We start from the raw sequence: 10,037 nt of genomic DNA, 5'->3' as shown, positions 1-10,037 counted from the left end.
GAAGATCCAAGCACAAGGTAAAGCTCAAAGGCATTACTTGTTTGCAACCTCTTGCTCTTCCCTTCTTTTAAATGCAGTCTCAGAAGATGAGGACTAAAGCTACCAGCACAACTTCCCCAATTTGCATCCCCACCTACACAACAGCCTCTAGAGCAAAGTGCTCTATTTACAAGCCAGTGTGCCTATGCCAGATGTGGGCCCCTTCTGTCTTCTCTACAGCATCCATCCTGCAAAGATTCAGGTAGAGCCACATCCTTGACAAAAAACAAACCTGCTGCTATTGTAGGTGTCATCGATCAGGAATAATGCAGTTGCAAAAAAGGGTCATTTAATTCCTTCTTGCAGAAGATTTTTGAAAGGGAGAAACTGATGCAGATATGAGCTTTTGAAGTTTTCCCACTAGGAAATGCCAGTTTTCCATTGGGTTTGTTAATAAACAAAACCTGAATTGAAATTACTTATCCCCAGTTAGAGAAACAAACCTGCAAAATATAAGAATTGGGTTAGGAGAACAAAATGGAAGTAAAAAAATCCAGGAAGCAAGGATTTCTGAAGTGAAGGGAAAATTGCAAAATCTGACATCCCTGACAAGATAGTATTGATAAAACTGCACTCACAGAATAACACTCTAAATATAACCTTGCTGTACTACTCACCACAGAGTCAGGACTCCCTTCTTGCTGAACAGGTACAACCTGAGGCGTTGATACCCAGGCACTCATATGACTCTGCACTTCAATTCCCCTAGATGTGCCTTCATATTTACACTACATTCTTAACACTCCTGCAACACAAGGAGATAAGGAAAGTGAAGTACTGCCCTGAGCCTTCGTCCAACAAGTAGTGGCTATTTCTTTGTCTCTATTTACAAATTTACAGCCATTACAGAACAGCAGCTTTCTTCATTTCTGGGAGTGGCTGGCAACATTTAGCCTCTTTCATAGCAAGGTTATTTTCTTTGGGCAAGCAACAGTAGAATTAGCACCAGGTTTTTCAAACAGTAAACCCCATGTTTTGCAAGGATTTTACAAGCCTCTGAAGGGTGCAAGAGGAGGCCATGGCAACCTTTCGAGCAGATAAGCATTTTCACCTGCCTGCCAGTTTACCTGCTTACAACTCTGCAAGGAAATAGTACGATCCGTCACCTACATTACTACCCTCTATACATTGCACAAGTTAAGTGACAAAGACCTCTCCAGTTCTTGGTACTACTACTTCAAGCCCAAAGATTCAATTTACTAGGCTGCCTTCAAGAAGTTAGGAGAAGTGTGAGCACAGGTTTTGCACTGATAATGGTAATTACAACAAAGATTCTGTGCTTTGACATTATGACAAAGAACTTGTAGCTTACAACAAAACAAGTCAACCTAAAGCGTGGCAGTGCTAATTCTGGACAATCAAAACCTAAACATTCAGTACAACTACTATCTATTAGCACTTCTACGTATCCCAGGGAGTTTCACAGCACATACTTAATTTCCCCAACCATTTCTGGTTATCAGGAGAGACATGATCATTTCTGTGTAACTGTGGCTAGAAAAACGTCCAAAATTGTAAAAGGTGCCGATGCAGGGATTTTCTAAGTCTCTTTCTACACATTTCTTTAAGGTCTGCATCTGAACAGACATGCAAAGCTGCTCCCTTTTACAGAAGGAGAGGTGGCAACTAAAGGCTCAGGGAAGCAAAAGCATGTACTCAAAAACAACAACGGAGCAGGCCATGAGCCCATGTTTGTAGATTTCTTGGTTTTGGTGATCTGACCAGTAAGATGTGATGCTTTCTGAACCACAAATTTCCACGTACATCCAAGCAAAGAGAGACTAAAGTGACAGAGAAAATGAAGAGGAAGGAATGACATTTCTCTACCATGTACTTCCCCATAGATTGCTTGTAGAAAAACATTTACATTTCATGTTTATCAACTCCCAATTTCCTCCTTCATTTGTCATGCTAAGTGAAAACTTACTGGTTTACTTGAAATGTGTGTTGTTAGCAGTTATCACTTGCCTTGATTCTATTCTTTTTGTCCTCCTCTTAAGAAACAGGAAAGGCCGGTGCAGGGAGGCAGAGTATACAGGTGCTTTAGGCAAGGGAAGAGGACAGAGGAACTGCCACCTTTTAAATAGCCTCATGCCAATTAAGTGAGCAAGTCAGAAACCTCTCAGGAAATGGCCTTGCAGATGATGTGAGAAGCTCTGTGGAAAATCACTGCTGAAGTTCTTGTGTGGGTATCAAGTTTTAATGTTTTCACAGAATTGGAGACACCCACAGTTCTCATGATTCAGGTTGTGAAAGGATCCCCAGGCCTGACTGGTTGTGCTGGCTCACCCTCTGCTCTAGACACATTCAACCTCTAACTCAAACCACAGGAAACAAGAGAAGACTCTCCGTGTCATCTCCGTGCTTGTAGCAACCAACCTGAACTCAAAGCCTGAAGGAGTTAAACAAGTGACAGACTTTCCAACACTGCATTGCCCTTTGACGTGCAAGTAATTCATCTCTCCTGACCAGCCCTTCCACGCTGCAGGCAAGCTGCCAGGACCACATGAAGCAATGAAGGTTTGAGCCTTAACCCCAGCCCGTGTCCTCCATGGAGGATGACCTGAAGCTTTGCCCAGGTCAAAGATGTACCTGCAGAGCTTCTCATCTTTTCGTGCAGGGAAGGGAAGCCATGAAATGAGATGTGCACACTTCTCCTGGCTCTCTGTGTAGAATTTCTCACAGAGCAGCTTTATCCTCCAGAGGTCTTTCAACATCAGATGCTCCCCTTCCAAGGAAGCTCTCGGCTTTCAGTGCAGACCTCCGTTCACAAGACTGTTTTTCTTCTTACTCTTGTAGAGAGGCTCACTCTCTCTAGGTGGTAAATTATTCATTCTACACATTCTCAATCCAAGCCCTGACATCTCACATACTGTTTAATACTGCAAAATCAATATATTCTGAAATTTATCATAGTCTGTGGCAAGCTGTAGAATTTTTAGTCCTTTCTTCAGCTATGTAACTAACCCATTTTTGCTGTTTTTCAATTAAAAGTAATTTCTGAACAACAGCACACTATTTTAGAGGACAGTAGGCTGCAAGAAGGATGGAGGTATGTTGTAGTTAGTCTACTTAACACTGTATATCCAAATACTAATTCATGTTTTATTTGCTAATAATAAATAGGTGTTAGAGGAGTATACAAGCCAAAAAATCAAATCAACTGTTTCCATGGTTTGGAAAACCATGATAAACACTTGCTAAAACGTTTAATAACTGACTGGCATTCTACAGTTGAAAGACCCTGAAAGCCTCTCTCCTCTAGAGGGTACTTTTTAAAAGAGTGAGTTACTTTCCCCAATTTCATTTTAACTACATATGTACCAAGAGTTAAGTATATGCAGAATCTAGACTTTACATAAGTGACAAATATTTAGTCCCTGTAAGGGTCAGGCACGTCCATGATGCTTTCTCCAAACAAGAAACAAGCGAAGTCTATAGTCAGGTGGTTTTGGTAATCGGAAAGTTACTAAACCAAATTAGATTTTAAAGTTTGGTAATAGAATATCCACACAATACCCTGTCACAATCTTCTAATACTTCCATTCTAGCCTACATTAAAACAGCTGTTACTAGACATAGAGCAGAAAGTAAAGACAAAATCAAGTGCTTAGAAGTCAACCTCCACCCCACCACCAGGAGACTGCCAGGCTGCCTCCCCGAACCTAAGCCCTGTTCCCTTACAAAGGCTATCAGAGCATAAACTCTTCCCACAACCACACAGGAGCAGGCATTCCTCTGCAAGTTTGGATGGGATCTCATTATTTAAGGGATGGGAAGGAAGGAAATGATGTGCCCGTCAGTTCTGTGTTGTACTACTGCCTTAGATTGATTAACACAAAATTCAATTTCATGCTCATCATCCCCAGTTCTTGCTGCATGTTGTAGAAATGGGTCCTTCTGTGCCCTGAGTGCTGCAACAGCCATTATCGTCAGTAATTATTGTAGCGTTACTTGTTGCAAGACTCTGCTCCTCCTCTCCCTGGCACCTTCACTGCTGTGCTCACTCACAGGGACACTGACCTAGCTGGCACCAGAGAAAAAAGTATGTGTGTGTGTGTATCTATATATATGTGTATATGTATATAAAACAATAGATGTTGTATAAAGAATGGATAAATCACCATCAGGAAGAATCTTCATATGCAGAGAAGAACTTGTTGAATGCCTAAATTCTGGAAAAGCAGAATCCAGGAACATCCTCCTTGGTAACAAGCACAGCAAATGCAGGCACTGGGAAATCCCCATCAGCTAACTTAAACCTGGGAACAAACTGGGATTACTTTAATTTGGACAATGGTGAAGAGAGGTTTATTTCAAAAGCAGCATTGCATCAGCTGAGTGACTGCAACACACTGCAAGAAATGGGGTCTCTTCTCAGCACAGAGTATATATGAGGTGGGGGGCAAAGTATGGGGAAGAAGATATCTCAAATGCAATAGGACTGAAGCAGGATGTCAAAATTTTTTTAAAGGAAACACAGCATCCTCCAAGACTGGTCACACACGGGTCCACAGACAGTTGTGAAGTTACTGGGCAGTCAGAGGTGGGGAGCAAGTATCTTTATTCACAGCTCTTTTTAGGCCTGAGGAGGGGAGGAAAGAGGAGAACAGAGCAATACTAGAGAGAACACAGCAGGTTGGGGCTGCTGTACACAAGCCAAGCAAAACAAAACCCGCTCCCTGCTGCTCTCCATTTTACCTGCCAGGAGGTGCTTGCAGGTCGTTCACGCTTTCCCATGCCTTGGCTTCTGTACTCTTCTTTCACCAGTCACTGTGAGACAGGGGTCTGCAAGAGGGGACAGCACCATGCAGCTCCTAGCAACAAAATAACTTGCTTTGCCCCAGCTTTCAGGATCCTCCTCCTCCTCATTCCTTTGTGCTGGAGAGGGACCACACACCCCATCCCCAAAGGATGTGAACCTCTGTGCATTTCCACAAAGCAGAAGCTCCATATCAGCAATCTGATGTGACAAAGCATAGGACTATGGCTGGCACTCAGTGCTCTCTCAGCAAGCCTTGGCACTTTGACACTTTAACCTTAGCCAAGAAAAACCTAGAATATGTCTACAGCTTTCTACAAGTTGTCTTTAACTAAAGGTACTTCTAAATTATGAGCCTTGCTGATTATTCAAACTGTACTCATGGAAAAAAATAAAACATTTGATAACTCATTTCTGACAGGCAAAAGCATTCCAAGAATTATGAGCATGATTCATTTAAACATGATAATATACAAAGGGATGTGCTTCAAAGACAGCTTGTAAAAGGAAAGCACTCCCAATAGGTCCCAGCGGCTGCTTTGAGCTGTGCCACCAGGCTTCTTATGAGAAGGCCTAATCAACACAAGAGTCTCTAAAATCCTATTTGTCAGATTGCACCAATAGTCACCTCGCACTTTCCTTTTGCTGCGCCTGTCCCTGTATAGCTGGGTGAATAGTGAAGAACATTTCTTCAATGATTTATTCAATAAGGATCACAAAAAAATAATCCGATTAATTGTTCAATACATTATTCACCAACTTTTGCTGCTCACATTGCGAGAAAGAAATTGAGCTCCTGAGAATGTAACACGCAAAAAAGTTGTGCCTACAAAACAGCTTTGCCAAATCTTAAACACACTATTATTTTACCAATCTCCATGCCCAAATAGCTCCTAGTGCCCAGAGAAAGGCCAGCACAAGAGACAAAATAGTGGTTTGCTCTCCAGCATCAAAATGGGGAAGAAATACATATATTTATCTTAAAGGTCGGTTCAGTCATTGAATAGTTGCCTAGCAACATTTCCTAGCAACATCACTGCAGAAAAACCACAGCAAGCACTCTCCTACAAGTCAATTAGAAATGGTAATTTGTATGAGAAGATCCCACCATCCATTCCAAATAGAAACAACAATTCTTTCCTCATAGACATTATTTTTTATTAACAGCTTCGTAAATTTATCCCTTGCTCCATTTTTCTCTGCTTTCCTTCACATCTCCTTCCCAGGAACAAAACTTTAAACCAGCAGCAAGTGAACATTGACAGTATTAGGAGCAGCACCTAAAAATATAATACCACCTATACATCTTCATTTCCAAATCAATGATCAGTTTCTTCTCCTCTGCAAAAGCAGCTCAAGAGGCACAGCTGGCTCTTCAGTACCCTTCACATGTGGAGATACTTTCAAAGGAAGATGTAATTCTGGCACTAGAAGTTGCATTGTGCTTCTCAAAGTTCACTTGGCTGTAGCTGAGTACCTTCTTTTCATGTCCTGAAGCACACCACAATCAGAGAACATGGTATCACATCAGTAAACTACTGCACTTCGCTGTGTCAGTCTGTAAGCAATTGAAATAGATAAGAACGGTTTTTTGTTTTTAAAAAGTAATTAAAATGCTTGGTAATTTTATGTAGTTTGATGCAATGTGTTCTGAAACGAGATTTGAAAACTAAAAAGCCAGGCAAATCCTCAAGATGGGAATGATCGCATATTTAAAGCCTTTCATACTTGAATCTGTCAATCTCAGCAATGAAATTAAACGAAGAGAAAGAGGAAAGACGAGAGTGATCCTGTGTGGGCTGGTGACTGATCAAGGTTTAAACAGTCTCATTTACTGATCTCTCCAATATACAGTAATGACAAAAAATAGAGTTCCTGCTGTCAAATGACCATACTTCTCTAGTTGTTTACTCTCTCCAGAGCAGAAAAGCTATGTCCTACTTATTTACTTGCAAAAACTATTACATGCTTTCATTAGTGCTTTTCATCTTCACTCCCCCCTTTGCACAATTTGCCAGTAATTTGAGGGAGACATCTTTCTTGAAGTTTAAGGGAGATAAGCTTCAGGAGAATACTGATTTACAGACCTCACCCATAGCCTACTCTCATTCCTAACAAGCTGCAAACTCCTAAAAACTTAAAGAATTACAGAAGTCCCTTCAGAGTCTTAGATCCTGGAATACACTTTCCTGCACTGCTGTTCAAAAGCAAACACCACCGCTGACCTACACATGGCCCGGATGCCTTCGCTGCTGAAGCACTAGTCAGTGCAAGCACTATTCTACCACTGCTCCAAGTCCTCTTTGGGAGAGAGGGAATCGTTAGGCCATTGTTATGTTGCCAAGTCCAAGAACGCCAGGCAAGGGGGTGGGAAAAGAATAAGTTTGCCTCATCTGTCCCCCTGCCTCAGAGAGGGTCAGCTGTGACCCACACCATTCCCAAAAGCTGTTTACCCAATGTGACCTTAGTAGGCACCAGTGATGAAGATGCTGCTATGTCCAAAGACATTTCAGCATCTTGTTAACTTGGCCATTAATGGCAAAGCTTTGCCATATTTGAAGTCCTTTGACTTCACTCAAGACTCGTAAAAAAAAAATATCTAATTCTTTCAGAAGAATTCACACTGGACGTCTGCCAAAATGCCAAAAGTTTGTTTCTATTCACAAGGGAATGTCTGCTTTTCCCAGCTTCCAAATCCTGGTGCAACACATGCAGTTCTGACCCTTCTCTTCCCTTTACGGTGCAGGCTGGGCTGCTGCTCGGGTCTGTTCTCTGGTCCTCCTCCTACAAAACGTACCCTCAGTTATCAACACTTCAACCTAGGTACAGCTGCTTTGCAGTGGCTAACACAGCCAGGGAAACATGGCAAGCATGTCTGGAAGTATCTGACTTTGAGTTGAGAAATGATATTGCAGCTTTAGCAGTATCAGCTTTATAGATGCTATTAAGAGAAAGCTTATTAGTCTGTCAAGCCTATGTGGTGAATCTGCAGCCCTCCAGCTGACTACAGGTAACTACAGCTAGCTACTTTTTTCATAAAGCCCACAGCAAAATTATTTAATAGTAACATAAGAGGTAAAAACCGCAACTGACTGTTTTAATGTATAGCTTGTCAAAGTTATTTGAAAGGTCTGTATAGCCTTTAGCAAGGAAATACTTGCCCATACTTGCCCAAGAGCAATATATTTGGTAATAAGGTAGTATAATCAAAAAGCAGACCTTCCTCCATAGCAAACATTTTGACACTCTGATTTATATGACAGTATCCTGCCTCAACTAGAGCTGGGAGAAGGATCTGCCTACACCTTTAAAGTGAACACAGTAAAAATACCAAAAAAGCACTGAATCTCCAGAGCTAGCCTAGGAGAAAACAAACCAAAGCAGGTTAAATTCTGCAACAGCAAAACCAGAAATGCATCGAGTGCAATGGACTCACATAAATGGATCTGAAACAAGTATCACCATTCCTGGATGAACATCCAAAGGGGGGCAGGCATAAACCAAGGGGCTTCTCTCTCCTTAGCACCTCCGTCTCTCCCAGCACTGTGGCTCTCCCTGAAGGAAGCAGCCCTCTTGCACAGGATCAACCCAGGGATAAACGGAGGACGTGGGGTACCTTGCTCTCTTTTGCCCAACATAGCTTTCAAAACTAAAGCAAACCATGAAGAGTGAATAAGCAAACCACATCCCACCCAGTTAGAGCCACTGACACCACCAGGACTTGGATGCAGCCTCACAAAAGTTAGGCGTAGGTAAGCAGTTAGAAGTTACTCTTCCAATGCCACGATTTGGGATGATGTAAATCCTGTGTTAAGAGCACAGAGAGTGATTTATAGCCTTTTACTGAAGCTGCAGCACTGAAACAGGCCAGAGAAGACTTTTACAAAAGAAATGAAAAGGTAAGATTTGAAAGGCAATTTTAAAATTTAAATGAGAAAGTAGTGATTATGCCTTCAGCCCTCCATGACAGACAGGAGGATTTTGTTACAAAGTTAGGCTGGAACCAGCCCAGTTCAACTATCAGGATAAAAAATAGAAAGAAAAGAGAAAAAACAAAACAAACAACTTTTCTGCATTAAAAACTTTGTCATGCTAACAGTTCACAGATGCAAGATGCCCTTCCTCACAGGAACGAGAGGGGAAGTGAAGAGGTCACTGGAGAGCCCCATTTAATCCTGAAAATTTTCAAAGCACCCGGAAAAGATCCTGTAGGGTAATACACTGGCAAAATGAAAGACATTACGGACTGTGCATCCCAAATTCCTTTTATGTTCTTCAGATGCACTCAGCCATGGCAAGCACCAACTGCTCCTCTTCTCAGCAGAGTTTGCTGCTCCTTACCGACCCCACTACAGTCTCATGGATGCAGTAATTCAGCTTTATCCATGCTTATTTGACAAGGATGAACTGGAGTAAGAAGACAGGACAGAGGAAAAATGAGATGACAGAGCCAGAGGACGTCTTTCCAGGGACACAGTCCCAGAGGAGCAGTAGCTCCCTGCCAGCACCCCATGCCTTCACCAGCTCTACTTGCAGGCTCCCCAGGTCCCAACAGGCACAAGCTGTTCCAGCTCCTTCTGGAGAAAGCGTTTAATTCTGTTTTGCTTTTTGGTAGCTAAGCAAGAGAAATCCTCCCTATGCCCAACAGGGAAAAGAGTACAGTATAAAATGCAGGTTCAAAAGGCTGCCTTTGTTACAAATAGAAAAACTGTGTGTAAAGAATATTGGGGGCAATTATAAAATAAGCCCAGGTCACTGACAAAATCTGACAGCCGCCGGGCAAAACTCACAAGCTTTCCTGGAGACATCTATCCTGAATATCACATCCATTCTTGTTTTAAGTTCCCCTTTTACTGAGAAACCCAAGTGCCTAAATGGTTATTTGTAGAATACTAATAGCCACAGTTTGCAATTGAAATGAAGACATATTGCAGCAGAGCCCATGTAGACAACCCTTTCTGTAAGTCAGAGGATAGAGACGTGATTCAGGCTGCTCGATATCAAGAAGCAAAGCTGTAGCAGAAACAACTCACATTTTCTTTGAGCACATCGCCACTACAAAGAGGAGCTTTGTCTCACGGACAACCTACAAACTCCCACCTAAGCTTCCCAAAGCTTCTGCACTCAGTGCAAGTTCACTGCTCGTTAGACACACACAGGGCAAGTTGCTGGCCAAATCTTTACCTGTAGTAGAAATTTAGTATCATCACATCAATAGAGGGTCAAAGGCAGGCAT

Source organism: Mesitornis unicolor, unplaced genomic scaffold (assembly GCF_000695765.1).
Source record: "Mesitornis unicolor isolate BGI_N332 unplaced genomic scaffold, ASM69576v1 scaffold7802, whole genome shotgun sequence".
NCBI classification, from domain to species: domain Eukaryota; kingdom Metazoa; phylum Chordata; class Aves; order Mesitornithiformes; family Mesitornithidae; genus Mesitornis; species Mesitornis unicolor.
This window is presented reverse-complemented; position numbering follows the sequence as displayed.